Source organism: Eleutherodactylus coqui, chromosome 1 (assembly GCF_035609145.1).
Source record: "Eleutherodactylus coqui strain aEleCoq1 chromosome 1, aEleCoq1.hap1, whole genome shotgun sequence".
Taxonomy (NCBI): domain Eukaryota; kingdom Metazoa; phylum Chordata; class Amphibia; order Anura; family Eleutherodactylidae; genus Eleutherodactylus; species Eleutherodactylus coqui.
Window position 1 is genome coordinate 167,623,760 of NC_089837.1, and position 20,477 is coordinate 167,644,236.

Below are 20,477 nucleotides of genomic sequence, written 5' to 3' on the forward strand. Positions count from 1 at the left end.
GAAAAAATTCCTTCCCCACTCCATAATGGCAGTCAGAATAATCTCTGGATCAGCATTTGAAAAGTTCCTACCTGACTCTACTACGGTATGTACATTAAATAGTACCATTAAGCAAGCCCTCAGACATCTACGTCAATGGATAATTAAAAGAATTACGACTTTTTTTGAGAGCGAGGAGGGGAAACCACAAATGAAATAAAAGGAGCTGTCCTTAAGGGGTTAATTACTTTGATACCCTGTAATGTCTGAGTTTGTCAGTACATGTGCCCTCTGATTTGTAAAGCACTGCGGAATACGTTGGCCTTATATAAATAGAGATAACTATTGTACTAATGCCATGGGGGCACCCGGAACAGTGTACTATTAGTCCAACAATCCAACAATCCCTGCGGCTGATGTGATGCCCGCTGTACGGTGCATCCACATTTAGTATTTATGAGATCCCGTATCTTCTTCTCTGGAAGTTGCTGCGTTTTCAGAACACAATAAGGGGCTTTTAAACCTAATCTGAAGCACTATGCGCCCTGGGAAGCCCCCACACCATGCAGCTCTGTCCTCTCCCCATACTTCCAGGTGCTTCCCATGGCTGTACATCCTGAGCATGACATCACTTGATAGTCAACCATCATTAGGATGTATGCAGCAGAGGAGGCAGAAAGGAGCAGCTCCCCACCTCCTCTGAGCTCAGCAGCCTCCCTGCAGCTCCGGTGCCCAGCAGTTACTAGATAGAGAAACTGGCACATACTGCTCAGCATGCCATCATATAATGCCAGGCACTGTGCCCTCAGCCTGCTGACATGATGCTGCTCTAATCCCCCTGATTGGGATCTGCACTGGGTCCTCCTGCATTGTGAAGACAAAGACTAGGAGGGGATCTCATGGTCTGTCATTACTGTAATCTCACTGGAGGGAGGGGGACATTCACTACTCCATGCAGCACAGAGGAGGTGGCAGTGGGAGGAATGGGGATCCATCAGGCTGATCTCATCTAACCAGGAGCTCCACATCTACAACATGTTCTGGCCAGTCCTAGGTGCCAGCAGAGCCTTCTGCCTGGAGAGGACGCTGCACGCTAGCATGAGATGAACATAAAGGTGAGAATGAGCAGAGGCATCCATGTGCTACATGTGTGCAGGGGCTATTCATGGCACATTCACCCACTGCAGCCATTTGTTGCTGTCTCATACACCCTCCTGCAGCACTCTGTACATACATGATGGGTGCTGTGTGCATGCAGTGAGTACATGGCATGGTCCCCAGTGTGCCTGGAAGAGAAGGGGACCCTGTAGGACTGTTTACATGTGTGAAGAGGCAGTGTAAGTGATGTGTGCTGTCTTATATAACTGTATACAGTGCCTGCCTATATGATGTATAACTGCAAGTGTTAAGTTGTATACTGTGCTGGGTGCATGTAATATACAGGAATGTAAAGCCTTGTGTGCATATGATACACTGCATTACTGTATAGAGGTGTATTGTATACTGTCTATCTATCATGTATACCTACATGTATGAATAGATATTTCTGTGTGGATATGATACATTATAGTATGTGAAGAGATACTGTACTGTCTCTATAATGTATTATTGTATATACAGTATATGATGACTGTGTATACTGTGCTGTGTGCTCATTGTATTGTATATACAGTATGCAAAGACAATGTATACTGCACTGTGTGTCTATTATATTGTATATACAATATGTGATATCACTGTATTCTGTGGCGATGATGTTGTATATACAGTATGCGAAGACGGTGTATACTCTGCCTATGATATTATATACAGTATGTGAAGACACTATATTCTGTGCCTATGATATTGTATATACAGTAGGTGAAGACGGTGTATACTCTGCCTATGATATTATATACAGCATGAGAAGACGCTGTATTCTGTGCCTATGATATAGTACAGTATGTCAAGACAGTGTATACTGTACTGTGTGCATATGCTACATTACTATATGTGTATGAAGCGGCAGTATATGCTATAATGTGTGTCTAAAATGTATTAGTGTATACATATGTGGCAAAAGCTGTGTGTATTGCAGTCTACTGTGTGCATGGTATTCTCTAATGTTTGCATCCATTTCCCACCTCCATGTGTAGTCTGAACTGGCAGATATCCTGTGCTGTTAGCTGCTGTGTACAGATATATTGTGGCATGTTGCTGTGAGCATATCACACTTTACATATATGAAAGCACTGCGTCCTGCTCTGTATGTGATCTCTTAGTGTGTACATTAATGATGCTTATTCCCATGTCCATATGATGTCTTGTATCCGCTGCTTGGTATAACTTCATAGGCTCTGGGCAGAATAGAACTATATTGTTCCATCATGCCTGTCTTCTCGGCTCGGCAGCCTTGGATCTCCCTCTGGGGAGCATCAGTGAATGTGCTCCTGTGATCCACATGATGATTTGTGCACCAGCATAAGCCAGTCACTGAGAACACAAACCTGAGGCTTGCCAGGATGTCACCATAGCACAGGCGCCTCTTCCGCTTCTGTCTGACAGGCCTTGAATGCAGTGTATATAGTTTGCTATTTATATATTTAGGCAGGATAAACAACTGCAACTTTGTAACACTTCCCTGTTTGTAGTTGATTGTTATTAAATAACTATTTCACTCCATTCCTTAGAATGTAATGTAGAAAACTGATCCCATTTACAGCGAGTGATCTACTGTCAAATGTGTGCACAGCGATCAGAGCCAACAGGTAAAAGGGATGCTTACCTGTTACAACACTGATTGCATATGGATAAGAAGTGTAACTGCCCCGTGCAAGCATTTTATAGGGGTTTTATCATTGTATGTCTAATTTTAATTTGCCTGCATTTCCACCCAGCACAACCTTAGATAAGATCCAGCATGCAAACTGCATGCTTATTATGGCTTTAAAGCTCACCTTGTGTCAGCTCCCCATGTTTGTTTGCATGCACATTAATGGCGGCGTAGCGCTTCCGCCTCTGGTCTGCGGGGTCTTTTCCCATGAGTAATAGCCCTGGCTTCTATGCCAGCACTACTTTTGCCCAATTCCCTACTCTGCAATGTAAAGTATTCCGCACATGCCCATTGGGTCTGAGATGGCCATGGATTCAGCAGTTCCGGACAAGGAATGAATGCTTTGTCACTAGCCACATAACATACATTGTCCTAGCTGGAAGTTAAAGGCCTGCAATGTACGTTACATGAGCGGAAAATGAAAAATTGTTGTTTATTACAGTGATGTGACTGCAATTTTGGTCATCAGCTTCCTTTGAGGAGGTGGTGTACCATTCAAGATTCTTACTGGGGAGCAAGAGGTACTTTTGGAAAGGACTTCTTTACAATAAAAAGGGCCCTTTAATTACATCTCATTATGTATAAAGATAAGACATAGGTGGCCATACACATTTGATTAATCTTGGCCAAACCCACCGATTTCACGGGACCAGCAAACCATCTAATGTGTATGGAGGCGTCCTGACTTTCACCACACAGCAGATATCAGAAGGAAGGACCAGATTGTTGGGATTTTAATATCCCTGTTCCCAGGAGACATCAGCTGCCCTCAGAGGTGCTTGGCAGTGGCTTATTCTACTTTCTCCACTCAGAACACATGCACACTCAATTGAGTTCAGCATGCATGTGTTTGGAGGGAGGGGACTGGAAGGAATAGCCTTGGCCGAAAAAGAGCACAGCTGACAGCCATATATTTTATATTCCCACATTTAGGGTATATTCATACACAGCGGATTTGCTGCAGAAGTTTCTGCAACTGGAAATCCATTCCATTCATCTGAATAGGGATGTTTCTGCAGCAAGTGCATGAATTTCTGCAACCCTATTAAGATGATTGGGACAGTCACTGAAACTTATGCATCAAAACTGCTGCCTGTGAATATACCCTGACATTGGTAATAATAATGTTTTTAGAGTTTCGTGGATTACCACTTTATGGCATACAATAATCACGGCACTATTAGAGCACCTTCACACGTGGTGTATTCACTAGGGCTTTTCACAGTGGGAAAGATGCAGCAAATATGCACCTAATTGGTGTGAATTTAGCCACGTTTTTAATTCTGAACCGACTGCAGAATGCAACCCTTGTATTTGAAGGGTTAAATTCCGCAGAATAAATGGACATGCTGTGGATTTAGAATCGGCAACGTATTTCAGAAACACTGTGGATTCATTGCAGAACTTTTCGTCATCATGTGAAGGACATTTTTTAAATCCACTCTACATGGCTGGTACTGTAAATGCTGTGGAATTTCCAGATCATGTGAAGGCAGCCTTACACAGCACTTTACATTGCTGTATTTTATAGGTTCTGACCCCTCTGGGCCTCACAATGTTTAAATTCACCTATTAGCATGTGTTTGGAGCATAGGAGGAAACCCGTGTAAATAGAGGTAAAACGTACAAACTCCATGCAGATGTTGTCCTTGGTCAGATTTGGATGCTAGGATCCCCAGTGCTGCAAAGTAACAGTGCTAAACAATGAGCAATCTACAGAACAGGTCTTAAAGAGAACCTGTTAGCATTTTCTGCCCTACCAAACTAACTACAGAAGCATCCAAATGGATTACCCCAATTTCCATAAATACCTTTGTCCTACTTCCCTATGAAAAATACCTTTGCAAATCATCTTCTTTTAAAATCTTTACAGTATGGTAACCCCTTAAGTCTGATCTGGTGGGATGACTCTTCTGGCCAGAGTCTTTTGAATATACTAGGCAACCCCAGCTGCTGAGTACCCACGTCATCCATGTGTGCCCTGGAAGATTGTGGATTGGTGCATGCGCAGATTAAATTAATCTGCCCACAAAAGAGATACATCATCTGCGCATGCGCCGGTCTGCAACTTTCTGGTGCACACATGGACGATGTGGGGACTCAGCAACTGGAGTGGATGAGCTTGTTCAAAAGACTATGGCCAGAAGAATCGTTCCACCCCCACCAGATTGGACCTTGGTAATTACCATATAGCACGAGGCAGATTTTAAAGGATGATTTGCAAAACTATACCTTTTATGGGGAAGTAGAACAAAGGTATTTATGGAAATTGCAGTAATCCCTTGGTGTGCTCCTGTAGTTAGTTTAGTAGGACAGAAAATGCTGACGAGTTCCTTTTAAATTCCTGATAAATGCCAAGTCCCATCTCTGGGACTCACACTTATCTTCAGAAAGCTCAGCTGTTTCTATGACTTCCATAGAACTGAATAGAGAAAGATGTGCAGATGTATAGCTACTTCAGTACACTCTGCCTAGATGCGCCAGCTAGCATTAGTTACAGAAACAACTAAGGTTGCAGGCCCCCCATTCTAGAGACAGATGCAGGTCTCGCCCCTGGGACCTGTACCTATCAGACATTTATGGCGTATTCTGTGTTTAGGCCATAAATGTCTATCATGGGAATATCCCCTTAATTATCTGTGTACACAAATAAGGGTAAAGGTCATAGGAACGGTGTATTCATAAGGTTGAACAATGCAAATGACCCCATAAATTGGCATTTTATTAGTTTAGGCTGGGACTGGAGTGAGAGGGGCAAAGATGCTATTCTCTTCATAGTGCAAGATTCAACTATATGAATGCAGATTTCCATGGCAATGTGATGCCTCTTCACCAAATGACACAGACTCTTCTTGCAGTAGCTGTCATGCCACCAAGCTGGGGGTGGGTCACCATGGCAACCACAGAACGTTGAAATGATCAATTTAAACTACGTTGTTAAAATTCTTGAGAAGCCCAGAAAATAATCCTTATTTGGGGACAGACATGTATAGACTACTTTTTTAGCACTCTATCTCACTACTGCTCAATCAAACGTACATGGTACTCATATGGACCAGTCATTATTCATTTAAATCATATGTGCACATTTCCACAAGCTTCATTGCGACACCCCCAAAAAGAATACAATTCTTCCCTTTTTTCCTTTCCATCCCCTTTTCTCTTATTTAATAAATATACAGCAAATCATTTTTAAAATTTAATCCTACTGGTTAGCAAGTTCCCAATTTCAATATCCCAAATGCCTCTTTGCTCAGGACGACCTTTCTCTCTCGTCTTAAAACCACTTTCACACGAGCATCATTTTGATGCAGAGTATGTGCGTCAAAAAATCGCATCTAAAAGAACCAATGGTTTCCTATGGATTTTTGCAGACAAACGATTCTTTGACTCGCCTAAAAAAACACGAGTCAAAAGATTCGACTTTAATTTTATTGCAATTAGTAATAAAATATGTTCTAAATAACATGTTTACTATCACAATTAATGGCATTTTTAATAGTTAAGGCCTCATGTTCACGGGCGGATCGGATTCCGCATGCGAGAACCGACAGCAAAATCTGACCCTGCCCGCGGCCGAGGAACCTGCAGGTCTTCTACTTACCATCTGGGTCTTCATTTTCTTCACTGCGGATGTGTGCGGAAGTGCCGGTCTGCGCGCCGCTGCAGCTGCGCAGTAGAGTTTTAGTTTAGCTTTCATACTGAATCCATGGCCCGTCTGTAATTCAATTGCAGATGAGCTGCAGATCGGACGGCTTTCATTGACTTTAATGGAAGCTGTCCGTGCGTGATCACACTCAATTGGACCATGCTGCAATTTTTTCTTTTCTGGACCAAAAGGTCTGCAAATTAAATCCGCATGCTTTACTTTATTTGCAGACATCTATGTTTCCCTATGGGCGGTTTCATTCGCAGATCGTCAGCGCAGGTGCCCCGCTCGGATTCCAAAAGTCAAACCTGCCTGTGGACATTGGGCCTTACTCAAATTTTCCATCTGCAGATTTAACATTTTTAGTTTTAATCCCTGATCTACAAGCTCCACATCTTATGCTACCACATGTAAAAACCTTCTGGGACAACCAACACCGAGAATTATGAATTGATGTGAAATAACTTGGAGATAAGTTTCTATTTCTTTTTGGAACACATTGTATGCCCATATCCAGTATTTTAAAAATGTTGTCCTGTTTTAGGATGGGTAGATATAAGAAAAACAATGGTTTCATAGTTTGAAAACTCCCATCATAAGCTGTTGAAAATACCAGCTTGTTCTCCACCTTAGCTTTGACTACCTTATCCTCTAACAAGACATTACTATTAGAGATGAGCGAACCTACTCGTTTTGAGTAATTACTCGATCGAGCACCGCGATTTTCGAGTACTTCCGTACTCGGGTGAAAAGATTCGGGGGGTGTCGAGGGGCAGGGGGAGGCGTGGCGGCGCTGGGGGTAGCAGCGGGGAACAGGGGGGAGACCTCTCTCTCCCTCTCTCCCCCACTCCTCGCTGTAACCCCCTACTCACCCACGACGCCCCCCGAATCTTTTTGCCCGAGTACGGAAGTACTCGAAAATCGCGGTGCTCGGGCGAAAAAGGGGCGTGGCTGAGTAGGTTCGCTCTTCTCTAATTACTATCCATGTTATGAACCATTTTTTCAGCTCTATTCAGCATCCAATCTTTGTATCCCCGACCTTTTAGTCGCTTGCATATATCAGCTTCTGCAACTGTATAATCCTTATTTAGGAACACGTACGCTTGGCTCTGATTAATTCTCCTACGGGTATCGCTTTAACGCTTTGAGATGGGTGACAACTTTTGGCTTGTAGAATAGTATTACCTGCAGTACTCTGCTGTTAGTATTTAGGCCGTTTCACTCGTGGTCAGCCTGAGTACCTGAGGACCATCAAGCTAAAGCGGGGTAAATACTATTTACTGATCAGATGAAGATAACGTTGTGTTATCTTAGTGTGAATTTAGTCTTTCTTTACATGTTTTATGTTTTGCCGGGCCCCTGCGTGTTTCTGGGCCCCAGGCATGTGCCTGGTTGGCCTAAGGCCTGTTTCACACGGGCAACAAAATCGTGCAATTTTCTCACGATGCGACAGTTAGACAAATTGTATGTATGTGAAGCCCATGCTTCCTATGACTTTGTTTTGTAGCATGCGACATTCCGAGACAAAAAAATTGCGGGTTGCTAGATATGCCCGCGACTTGCAATGTTTTGTAGCCCATGTTTCCCTATGGAGCCTTCCTATGTGTTGCATCACATGAAAATGTCATTTTCGTGCAATGCAATGTGACTTTTATAGTAGGAAATCCTACTGTGTCCCCTAAAATAAGCTGTAGCTGCAGTAAAAAAAAAAAATCAGCTAACAGCCACTGTTCACTCTGCCGCGTCTTCTCTCTAGGTCCCCAGCACTTGCTTGTAGTTTTCTCTCAGCGCTTCTTGGTCAGGAATTCAAGTTCCCCGCCTCCAGGAAATGCAGGCTGTGATTGGTTCTCAAGCGCCACGGCTTAGCCAATCAGAGCCAGCTCTCAATGAAACAATCACAGTCATTGCATTGAATGGCTGTGATTGGTTCATCGAGCACTGGCTCTGATTGACTGATCCGCGGCGATCGAGAACCAATCACAGCCAACGCTTCCAGGAGGTGGGGAATTTGAATCTCTAATCCAGGAAGCGATGACAGAAGGCTTCAAGCAAGTTTTTTATGCAGCTAGGGTTTATTTTGGGGGTAGGGCCTATATTTCAAGACCCCTATCCTCCCGAAAATCTTGCGATATCGAGTCACCCATGTGAAAGAAGCTTAATGGTTAAAAAGGCTCTGCTAAGCCTAATAATAGTCTGACACTTCCTGTTCTGTAGAGAAAACTTTTCAGCAGTCATGACAGGCAGGATTAAGGCCCATTTAGACTGGACGAATGTAGGGCAAACGATGCCCGACACTCGTCCCCACACATACTCGCTCTCATGCTGCTGCACAGGAGCTAGTATCGCTGGCTCACAGCGGGTGGGGGGGGGGGGGGCTGCAGGAGATTCTCTCCTCGCGCTCCCCCCGCCCCTCTCCATTCACTTAACATAGTGGCTGTTCAGTACTGAATGCTGCTATTTACCCTGAGTGATCAGCACATCGTCCATCGTTTATGCTGCATAAACGATGGACGATGAGCTGATTGCTCAGTGTAAATAGCAGCCGTTTAGTACTGCCCGACATTCGTCCTGTCTAAATGGACCCTTACGCTGAAAGATAACTACAGTATATATATAGATAACATAGGATCCACCATTCACAATTGGTGATGGTTACAGCTTACTTCCTCCCTCTCCCTGTATATGAGCTCTCTAATTGTCTCGCAACATGCTAGAACAGTCTCCCATAGAAGTCAATATGTCCCCCCATGAAGCTTCTGCGTAGAACAGGAAGCGTCAGACTATTGCACCATAATATGATTCCTACTTTGCCAGAAGAAATCAGTTTAAAACAAGAATCTTCTGTGTGGGACTGAATTTCTTGTGTCAAGGATCTTACCCTGGAGATGGGGATGCAGTGAGCTCATTTAACTGCCGTGTGTGTGTGTGTGCTGTTTGCGGAACTTAGCCACGCCACCTTTCATTGCAAATAGTGCAGAGGGGCGGAGAGGAGGCAGAGAGGGGGCAGGAGCTCAGTTACTGCTTCCAGCTCTTCCATCCTCCCCCCCCTGCAGATGAGGACACCGTATATCGGCTCGGCGTGAAAACCGAGCCGATATACGGTCGTCTGAATCCACCCTAACTATCATGTGTCTTGTTACTGTGCTCAGTCTTGACATGATATATGACCTGTGAAATGAAACTGTCTTCCATAACCTCACCTTTGTAGCAGAGTTTGGCTGTTACTCAGCCACTATGAAACTTTCTACACAGCTGTTTTTTTCAAATTAATGACCGTGTTTCAACCTAATTATGAAAATGATGATCATTATCACCTGCTTGGTATAATTGGTTATTCAAGCATCTGACTATAATCCTACAAAATCCCTGCCTTTGAGGAAGTGTACCTATTAGAATTGATGCTATTTTGAAGGCAACGGGCGGTCACGCCAAATACTGATTTAATTTAGATTTCTCCTGAGTTAATTAACTTTGCATTTTGTCAATTGACAAAAATAAACTATTAACTCTTCTATTTTTGAAAGAATTCTTAAGATCTGTTTAGATGTACCAATTATCGTTAAAAAATATCGTTATAAGGACCAAAAGTCTACGACAATCATTATGTCTAAAGGCGAGCCAATCGCGCACTTTTCCTTCGCTTTTTGTTTATCGTTCAGTTTCAGCCATCATAAAAGTCGACGGTTCATTCACTTCTCGTTATGTTTTAACACTCCCCGCTCTGTGTTTCACATAGGAATGTGAAGCACTGGGCAAGAAGTGATCTGCCTGTCTAAACAGGCTGCATGAATGCAAACGATTGTGAATGAATTAACCCTTTCCAATCCAATTTGTATCCTGGTTTTCCTAGGGGGCTTACTCTTTTTCTGACATTATACAATGGTGCTATCTGCTGGCTAAAGCCAGTACTGCATGAGGTGACACGTTGGATAGGCTCCAACAGCAGAGAGACTGGCAATATACAATAAGAGAACCCTGACGGATGTCTTTCAACATCGGAGCTGTACAGCCTTAAATCATAATGTCTTCAGAGGTCAGACAGTAGATTGGAAAGGGTTAATGGTGATGTCATTAGCTTGTGCACTTGTTCAAATGAGAATCGCCTCATGTGAAATGAGCATTACGCTACATCATTTCTCCACACCTGCCTAAAACGTATATATATATATATGTGTGTGTATATGTGTTTGTGTGTGTATGTATGTATGTATGTATATATATATATATATATATTTATTTATTTTGCCTGTGTATGTGCTCAACACTGGGGAAAATCTTAAGAAAATTGAATGCAGTGAAATTCCAATTATGCGTTACTTTCTAACAATGGGTTTCCACGCTGTGAAAACCCTGGGCTTAGAATGGCACTTATATCACGACAGTTTCTTACTAACTGAAATAAATATAGCCCTCACCTTTACTCAGCTGGAACGATTTTGAGTTCCGCTATAGATTATAGTGTGCGCTCTGGCAATCTTCGTGCAGGGAAGGTCTGATTCACAAGTATATAAATGTGTAATGTGATACACGTCTCATACGGCTTTAGTTATGTAAACCATAAGTACTACTTAATTTTCAGCAATAATCCCTGTGCTCACGCTGTATATAGCTGCTATAAAACAAGATTCTGGATGTAAAAGTGAGGCAAATACTGACTTGTTGACTGCCGGCATCAAGGAGGGTGCAATTTATGGATTTAATAAAACCACATACACTCTGTCTTCAAAGTTCTTTATAGAACTGATTAGACTCTGTATGCTGATAATGCTGTAGGTACTATGCATGATATGCATAGGTGAGAGAAGGTGAGTAATTGGTTTTCAGTGCCCCTGTAACCCGGGAAAATAAAACAATGGACAGTGTGGCCTCCGCAAACCTCAACAAGAGTTCAGCCATCATAACCTAAGGCACATGACACTTCATAGTGCAATGCGCCTTTATAAAGCCTCAGTAGCTGCATTCTGTTAAAATGACTGAGTATTGGGCCTATCAGCTAGTTGGTGACAGCTTTAAATTATGCTATATGGGTCTACATTATGCTGTATAGGAGAAATATAAAATATATATATGAAGTCATCATCTATATAGTGGCATAACTCTTTTTCGCATTAGGGTTGTAGCTGTAGGGGTGCAGTGGTAGTAGTCGCACTCTGGGCCTGAGATAGCCATTTGTGGCTGACATCGTTTATGGATGGTCTGTGAAGGTTATTTTTCAGGACAGCAATGCTGTAAGTAATATGGCGAAGGATAGGCTGCATGTGAAACTTTGTATCTGTGCTATGGGCTGGGGGAGTTTGATCAAGTTCTTTCTCAGTTATTTCCAATTCTGACTTATTTTTTTCCTCCTCTAGTTTCCTGATGACTCACATGGAGGTCAGTGATGAAATGGGTAGTGAAACAAGACAGTGATAGGGTTATTCCTCCTACTTGGGGTTGCTCTTTTCAGGGTGGTAGCCCTACTATTTCTGCCCTTCAACACCTAGTGTGCAATATGGGGATTTTTTGTATTGCTGCAGACTGGAGGATCAGACACCTTGAAATGAATTGACAATTAGTACTGAATCATGATAAGGTCGTCCTTTATTACGGACTATTTTGTTAAACTGCATTTTAGAGGGTAAGAGCTCTCCTAATGTAGTGAGGCATCTGTTGTTTATTACTTGATTATGGCACTTTGTGTTCAGATGGTATTAATATATTTTTATTAGATACTCTGTATTCTAGTTTGCTGTTATATGGGTGATTAGTGTCAGATAAATCTCTGCTTCCTGTTGAAGATGCCATGATGGAGTTGAATTGACTGTGCCCCTTGATGCACATTTCTTGCCGTATGCCAAAGACTGCGGGACAATGATCAAAATACTGCAATATTGCAGATCAGCTTTTCACGGAAATCTGCCTTTGGTTGCAATCATGTGAGGGAAAGATGCCAACAGTTGTCAGAATATGGTGTAAATCAGCCAGCTGATGGCCTTCTGACTGTTCCCTCTGCACCCACTATAGCTACAGCACAAACTCTCATGGACGAGTGTGAAACATGCTTTTTTACAGTGCTTGAATGCATCCTGGGGACTTCTGTAAATTCTACATTTTTCAGATATGTGCAGAAACTCCTGCTATGTGCTTTATGTGCTCGTCAGCACAGCAGGAGCGCAGGAACAGCTGAGGTATTGGAATCCGCACCCCCCTAATAAGACATTTTGTGATACAATTTAGTGAGTTGGTTTCTGGGTTGTTTCCTTGGCTATTGTGTGACTTGAAAAGACTGCTATTCACAGTAGGTGGACAATAAACAGAGGCTCTCTGTTTCCAATAAAGAAGTGGGTACAGGGTCTTGGCTCTGACTGTAGGACAGTATTTTACTCTATTGAAAAGCAAAACGATTATCTTGCTTGCAAACTTTATTGTCACCATTTATTTTATGAGAAGATGTGAAAAAGCTTAATTATTAGACCATGAAAAACGGGGAATTAATTACTTATGCCTCAACTTACTGTAACTATAAGGTGCCCATGGCCAAAGATTATGTATTATAAAGTCTAACATGCTTTACCTCATCTAGTAAATTCAGATATGAAGTTCGCATCCTACTAAATTATAACTCTGGAATTGCCTAGATTCAGACTTTCCACTCATTGCTTCATATAGATATATACATTCCTTACCCACAACATTAAAATCAGCTGCCTAATATTGTGTAGGTCATCTTTATGCCACCTAAACAGCTCTGACCCATTGAGTCCTTAAGACCTCTGAAGGTGACCTGTTGTATCCGGCACCAAGATATTAGCAGCAGATCCTTTAAGTCCTGTAAATTGTGAGGTGGGGCCTCCATGGATTGGACTTGTATTCTAGCACATCCCACTAATGCTCGATTGGATTGAAATCTGGGGAATTGCAGGCCAAGTCAGCATCTTGAACTCTTGTTATGTTCCTTAAACCATTACTGAACAATTTTGCAGTGTGGTAGGGTACATTATACAGCTGGAAGAGGCTACTGCCATTAGAGACATTGCCATGAAGGGTACTTGGTGTGGAACAATATTAATGTGAGTGGCACATGTCAAAGTAACATCCACAAAATTGCCAGCACAACATTGTCTAGATCATCACACTACCTGTGCTGGGTTTACCTTCTTCCCATGGTATATCCTGGTGCCATCTTTACTCCAGGTAAGCAACACACTTGGTAATCCACATGAAGTAAAAGAAATTGTAATTAGCCAGCCCAGACTACCTTCCTCCATTGCTCCAGTATCCACTTCTGATGCTCATGTGCCCATAATAGATGCTTTCAGCAGTGGACAGCGGTTTTCCTGTGGGCACGTATTACCGCGGATCATCCGCGTGGTGCCAATCGCAGATTCTGCAATTCAAATCCGCCCATGTGCAGGGGACCTAACTTTCGTTCCCAGTTTGCCATTTCATGGGTTCCTTGGTCCACTTTTGGTAGGTACTAACCACTGAATTCTGGGAGCATCACACCATATCTGCCATTTTGGAGATGCCCTGATCCAGTCATCTAGTCATCAAAATTTAAAAATTTGGCCTTTATAAGAGTCGCTCAAGTTTTTAAAAAATGTTCCTGCTTACAATAAATCAACTTGAAGAGCTACGCTGCCTAATATAACAGACGTCTGCACAGGTGACAAAGTAATCCATGTCATTCTCTTCACCGGTCCGTGGTTTTAATGTTGTAGTTAACGGGTTTACACGCGTATGATTAGAATTGTACTCTTTGCTAATTGGAGTGATGTGATAACGCAGTCTGCACACTGTGGCAGGTCAGATGTCCGGTGACTTTCCTGCCAGCCCCTGTATGAAGTGTAAAGTGTTGCAGTGGCATGCTGAAATCTAAGGAGTCATTTAAGGAGTTTTCCAGGTTTTAACAAAACTGCCAGTAAGCTGGATATGTGCTAAAACAACAAGCAATATCTATTATCTGCACGCTGCTCCTGCGCCATTCTGTCTTTGTTTACACTGCAGCAATGCCATATTGTCCCAACATGTGACTGCGACAATCAATCACCGGCCGCAGTGGTGACATGATTATGTATGAAATGTCACCATCGCAGTAAGTAATTGGTTTCCACAATCATGTGTCATCACAGCATGTTATGGCTGCAGCGTTGGAATAAAGTCTGGGGTTGGAGTTGATTTGAATGGTGGGAACATCATTCTTTGTTTTGAACACATATCCCGTTTACTGTCAGTTTTAAAGGGGCTGTCCAAGTTTTTTTTATGTTTGCTTTCCATGCCTGAAAATTAAAAAAAACGTACTATTTTCGCCTCTCCAGGCCCCCCGCAGCCCCAGCGATTGACAGGCTGCAGTCAGGACATCAGAGGCTGTTTCAGCCAATCACAGACCTCAGTCTTTGAGCACTAAGGCCTGGGATTGGCTACAGTAGCCTGTGATGTTCCAAACATAAGCTGACGGCAGCTTGTAAACACAGGCGAGCAGTATCATACTGGGGTGCCTGGGGTCACCAGTAAGGCTCATTATGGGGGCCACTTTACAGCTACATTCAAATATTATCTGATCCTCATTTACAAATTCCAGGCCGCTGCACTCTTTGTACACTTCAATGAAAAGGTGGCTGTGTTTGAGGTACTGTATATGGCTGTGTTTGTGCACTGAGGTACTGTATATGGAGAATGCAGCGAGTGGGAATTGGCGGACCCCGTTCACCCAATAGTTGCGGAACCCAAAAGTGGCATTTATGACATAATCCAGTAAAGGGTGAAATCACATGTAACGGCCAAAATGCACCAATATGGTTTCATCGCAAAACAGCGATGTTTTCAAATTGAATTTTGATGGCTGCATGTAGATAAACGGCAGTTTTATCCGCAGAGCTGTATGGCCATTAGCAATGAATTTGAATGCCATGCTGATTTGCATTAAAAATGAATATCAGTGTGGTCTTCTTATGACTTCGCCCTTAAGAAGGTTCCTTGTGAAATGCAGTCTGTGAGAACGCTACAACTCCTGGCAGGTCCTGAAGGTGGGCAGCTGTCAGGGGATGTAGCAGCCCTCGCAGTAGCTGGCTGCCTGGCTCTTAACTTGGACTATTCACTCTCCGAGCTTTGTTTAGCAGGCTTATGTGCACACATAGTACAGACAGCAGCAAGACGACTGGTGATGGGGTCCTGCTGCAAAATTGAGAAGGCGGGCCTGTCAGTGCACCACTTGTGCAGGGAGGCTGGGGGTCCACTTTTGAATCAAGGCCCACCAGAGGATTCATCTGTTCCCCTGTAGGGGAGACTAGCCTTGTGATGTTGGAGCTGCGGGGAGCCAGCAGAGGTGAGTATAGGATATTTTATTATGTTTTATCATGGAGAGCAGATATATATATATATATATATATAACTCAGACAACCCCTTTAAGCCTGTAAAGCCCTTTAAATTGAGCAACAATCAGCCTGCATACCATGTTGTAAAGACACTTCAATCGGACTTTTCTCCTCGCTTGCTGTGCTGTCGTACGTAAAGCTCTGTTATCAGTCATATATGACTTAATTACAGAAATTTCATTCTGATGTTAGAGACATCAGCTCCCTCCACTATTAGGGTATGTTACCGGAGTTTACCAAGAAACAGGTGGCCTGAAAGTTATCTCTTTCTGGAGTTGGGGAAGCGCGGTTCCCTAAATCATATCAGCAGCAGCACCCCTCTGTGACCAACATGTCTCCTTGGGACTGCGTATCCGCTCCCCCTTACCTTGCAATACATTGCATTGCACCACGTCACACAGCAGCCTCTAGTGAGCATTGAGCCGCTGATTAGGTGATGCCACCTCCAAATCACCGAACCAATGGCTCGACGCTCACTAGAGGCTGCCGGGTGATGGGTTGCAATGCACTGTATTGCAAGGTAAGGGGGAGCGGATACGCAGCCGATTCCTGGTCAAAACCTGCACTGATGGTGCAGAGTTTGACGCGGTTCTTTATGCAGAAATGGTGCGGAATTTGCCATGGGTGTTGCTCAGCATTTCCTCTATGTGTGAATGTACCCTGAGTCCCATAATGTTCACCAGTCAAAGTGGTGATTCACGTTTTCATATTATGAGTCCCAAAGAGACATGTTGGTCACAGAGGGGTGCTGCTGCTGATATGACTTAGGGAACCGTGCTTCCTCAACTCTAGAAAACTAAGAGCTAACTTTCAGGCCACCTGTTTCTTGGTAAACTCCAGTAACCTTTCCTACTCTGCATTTTCCATTGTTATTAGTCAGAACAAATGCCCCTTTGACCTTCTATGAAATAGCTCTGGTTACACGTACTTCTGTGCCCTGCCCTTTTCTTCAGAAAATAATGATATATTCAGTTTCCTAGTCTCCGAGACTGTAGAGATGCATGTTCTATATACTAGTCCATGCTGCTTCCCATGTTCTGTCGCCTTGCAGGATAGTAGGGATTGATTCCACTTCTAGATAATGTACCTTCTTGACTTTACAATACTTCATTGGCTTCCTATGAAATTGGCCTGTGTGAGTGAGATATTAAACAGCGGTCCTAATGGAGGATGATGTTCCCTGTACAGCAATGCAGAATAAGTTGACGCTAAATAAAGGATGGGAAATAATTCTATTGTTTTATTTGTATTCCCCTTTATTGCACTGAGTACAGTTTTTCAGTAACGGTCCCAGTTTTTACCAAAAGACGAGCAGCACTGACATATATACATACGTTCATTGTTTCAGCCCTTGGGAGTAAATATTTTGCTACTAGACAACCGACAGATAGGGAAGTGATAGTTGCTTTCTTATGGAAAATTGTGCAATTCCTTCTGACAAGGTGAAGATGTTACAGATTTGAATGACAATGCAAAACTGGCTCATGTTTGCTGCTATAGCAACAGTAGCACGAGAGCAGAGAGCGAGCTGTCATCCTGCCGCAGTGCTCATTTCACTTATTGCTTTAATGAAAACTATATTTGAGGTTGAGGAGGATGAAGAAGAATAACTAAATTATTGCTTCAATGTAATTTACTGCTAAATAAAAAATATAATATTTTGGGTTCTTTAATACTAACCACAAGAATCTGCTGTAATGTTAGGTTATCAGTGGTTTTCTATAGTGCCGCAGATACATCTAAAATTCTGCAACCTGGACTGGTTTCTATGGGCAATTCCTCATTTTTTAAAACTTGCACTACTTTTTATAGTATCATAGTAACTTGTTTTTAATTTTATCAACACTTGCATTTTGTAACCATCTGTTATTCTGATCAGTACCGTGTTGTGAAATACTATTGATGACGTATCATCAGGATAGGTTATCAATAGTTGATCAGCCAGGGTCCCGAGCGACGGAGCCCAACTGATCGGCTATGCTGTCAGCGCTGCAAATACACAGACGTTGGAGCCGAAGTAGCGAACGTTTCTGTGCCGAACTCCCATGTAGTGGCCGGCGCTTGTAACTGCAGGCACGGCTCTCATTGATTTAAATGAGAGCTGTGCCTGCAGTTACAAGCGCCCAACTACTTCACAGAGTCGTCGCGGAGGCTCCACTCTGACCTCTCTGTATTTGCAGAGCTGACAGCATAGGTGTTATGATCGTGTGGGCAAACTAAGCACAGGGCCCACACGATCGTGACCAGAGAGTAATGTACACTGGTTTCAGACAAACTGGCCCTGTGCTACAGGGAGGATGACATGGCCCTACTTAAGTGGGGACATTGCCCCAATAAAGGGCGGCCCAGCGGTCTTCAGATCTGGGCCCTAGCTGCTCCTACGAACCATGCACCAGAACAGGATACATACACATGCCACATGACAGGAACAGAACAACAGGACACACACAGCCAGAAAACACAGCATACAGCAGGCAAAATGCAACCACTAGTAACAGGTGATAAGCTATATATAAATACCAGGTATTAGTTGACATTTTGATCAAAACATGGAAGCTAGCGGGCCACTTCACTGGCTATACCGCTAGTCCCGACACTAACCAGGAGTCCAGCAGCACTGGACACAGATCACACAGCAAGCTGCAACAGGACAGAACAGAGCACAGATCACAGATGAAACTCCACCGCAAGTCTATGTGTTCTCATACAAGGGGGATAGACAGTCAGCCACAGAGCTGACATAGGGAGCTGTGTCAGGGATCCACCAACTGACACACAGAGTGATACATAAGACATTTGGAGGCCTCACCTGTCAGGGGAAGGGAAAAGGGCACTGCATGTGCTGCAGACTAAGATTATAGGTGTCCAAACCATCTTTAGGGAAGCAGAGAGACACAACCGACCTACATGCAAACATAGATCTGAGTGGGAACAAGACAGATACATCCAAACAGTGCAAGACCAGCCCCAAATACTGAGAGATGCTGGTTCTTATGTGCTGCAGACTAAAGGGGATTGGCTTCTGGAAAATAGCACACCCAGCAGCTCAATTAACCCGTGAGATGTGCTGCTAGGAACCTTAGTACTACAGATCCCAGCAGCACATCCTGACAATCTGCCAGCTTAGCCGATCGGTCAAGGTCCTGAGTGATGAAACCCTGCAAATTAACTATTGATGACCTATCTTCAAGATAGGTCATCAATAGTATTTCAATATAAAACCCCTTTAGGGTTTATTCCAACGTGCATCGTGAGTTTTCACACCTGGCTGATATACGCTGTCTCTGCAGGAGGAGGAGGCGGCCCGGGCCATAAGCAGTGCACTGAGCGCCCACCCTCTGTCTGCCTCTCACCACTATTTGCAATGGGAGGGGGCGGGATGGAGCAAAACCTAGCTCCACTCCGGCTCCTCCCATTGCAAACAGTGGCAAGGGGCAGAGAGGGGGCGGGCGCTCAGTGCACTGCTTATGGCCTGGGCCGCCTCCTCCTCCTGCAGAGACAGCGTATATCGTCCAGGCGTGAAAACTCACGATGCACTTCGGAATAAGCCCTAAAGGGGTTTTATATTGAAATACTATTGATGACCTATCTTCAAGATAGGTCATCAATAATTAATCCTCCCCCTGCAGAAAGGAACAGCGTATATCGGCCAGGCATGAAAGCCGAGCCGATATACGCCCATCGGAATAAGCCCTTAAGGTTACTATAAGTGACCTTGATCTTCTGCAGTTCCTAGAAGTTTGCTAATGAACACCTGCTTGATGCTTTGTTGGACACAAGTAATCTACTTTTGATTAAAAATAGACAATTGGAAAATCCCAGCCATAGATAAATATACACCTAACAAACTGTGAGAATAAGTATTTTCTCATAATACATAATAATTAATTTTGTTAAGCAAGTGAAAATACAGGTGTACATATCTGATATTTTAAAAGATTTATGTGAACGATGACATGGGTCCAAGCTGTTTGTTTACCTTTTGCAAATTCCTGCCTCTGAAATTTCTAATTAACTAGGTATTGTTTATTTCTGACCTTTTGACCACATGCTAATTAAAAAACCATCCAGATGTGAATCGCATGGTATGGGAAATTCCAATGTTAAATAGGATCCTCACATTCTGTGCGCAAACTCAGTAGGTCGTTTACTGAAGGAAGACTATAATTTATGCTCTTTGACTACAAATTTGTAGTGCTTTTGATCACACTATGTCTCTGTGTGAAATTGTGCAAATGGGAAGATGGAACAATACCACTGCAGTGCGAGCTATTGGAAAGCAGCCTTCCTGCAAGTCAATTTCAGATTTTTTAACAAGCCTTTTAACAATAACTGGGGATAAGTCTGTGTTTGGCTTTTATTCCCAGTCATTGTTACAAGGCTTGTTAAAAAGTCTAACAGTGACTAGCAGGAAAGCTGTCTTGCAATAGGTGGTGCTGCAGAGGCATTGTTCCATCTTCTCATTTGCAGAAATTTCCCACAGTAGTGTGGATGGCCTTATAAGTCTCCTCATTGGTACTCTCTTTAAGGAGAAACTATACCTTTTCTCAACTCTGTGTGAAATTATTAACACCACCGAATAGAGCTGTTGGCTGTATGCAGAATGATCCTGGAGGGATGGCCAATCTTCGTGGGTAGTAATTTATCTACTTTGACACAACATTTCCCTGAATGCTTCTATGA

At 43.2% G+C, this 20,477-nt stretch overlaps 1 protein-coding gene across 2 annotated transcripts in view; it reads left to right on the top strand.

Moving 5' to 3' along the window:
• Positions 1-834: 834 nt before the first annotated feature.
• KBTBD11 (kelch repeat and BTB domain containing 11) overlaps positions 835-20,477 on the top strand; it is a 35,261-nt gene continuing 15,618 nt past the window's right edge. The window contains exon 1 of one of the 2 annotated variants that reach the window (XM_066590343.1): positions 835-1,094. The gene's annotated coding sequence lies outside the window, so the exon portion shown is untranslated. Of the gene's footprint in view, positions 1,095-1,276; positions 1,317-20,477 lie in introns of those variants that run through there. The other variant, XM_066590352.1, reaches the window with a different exon arrangement.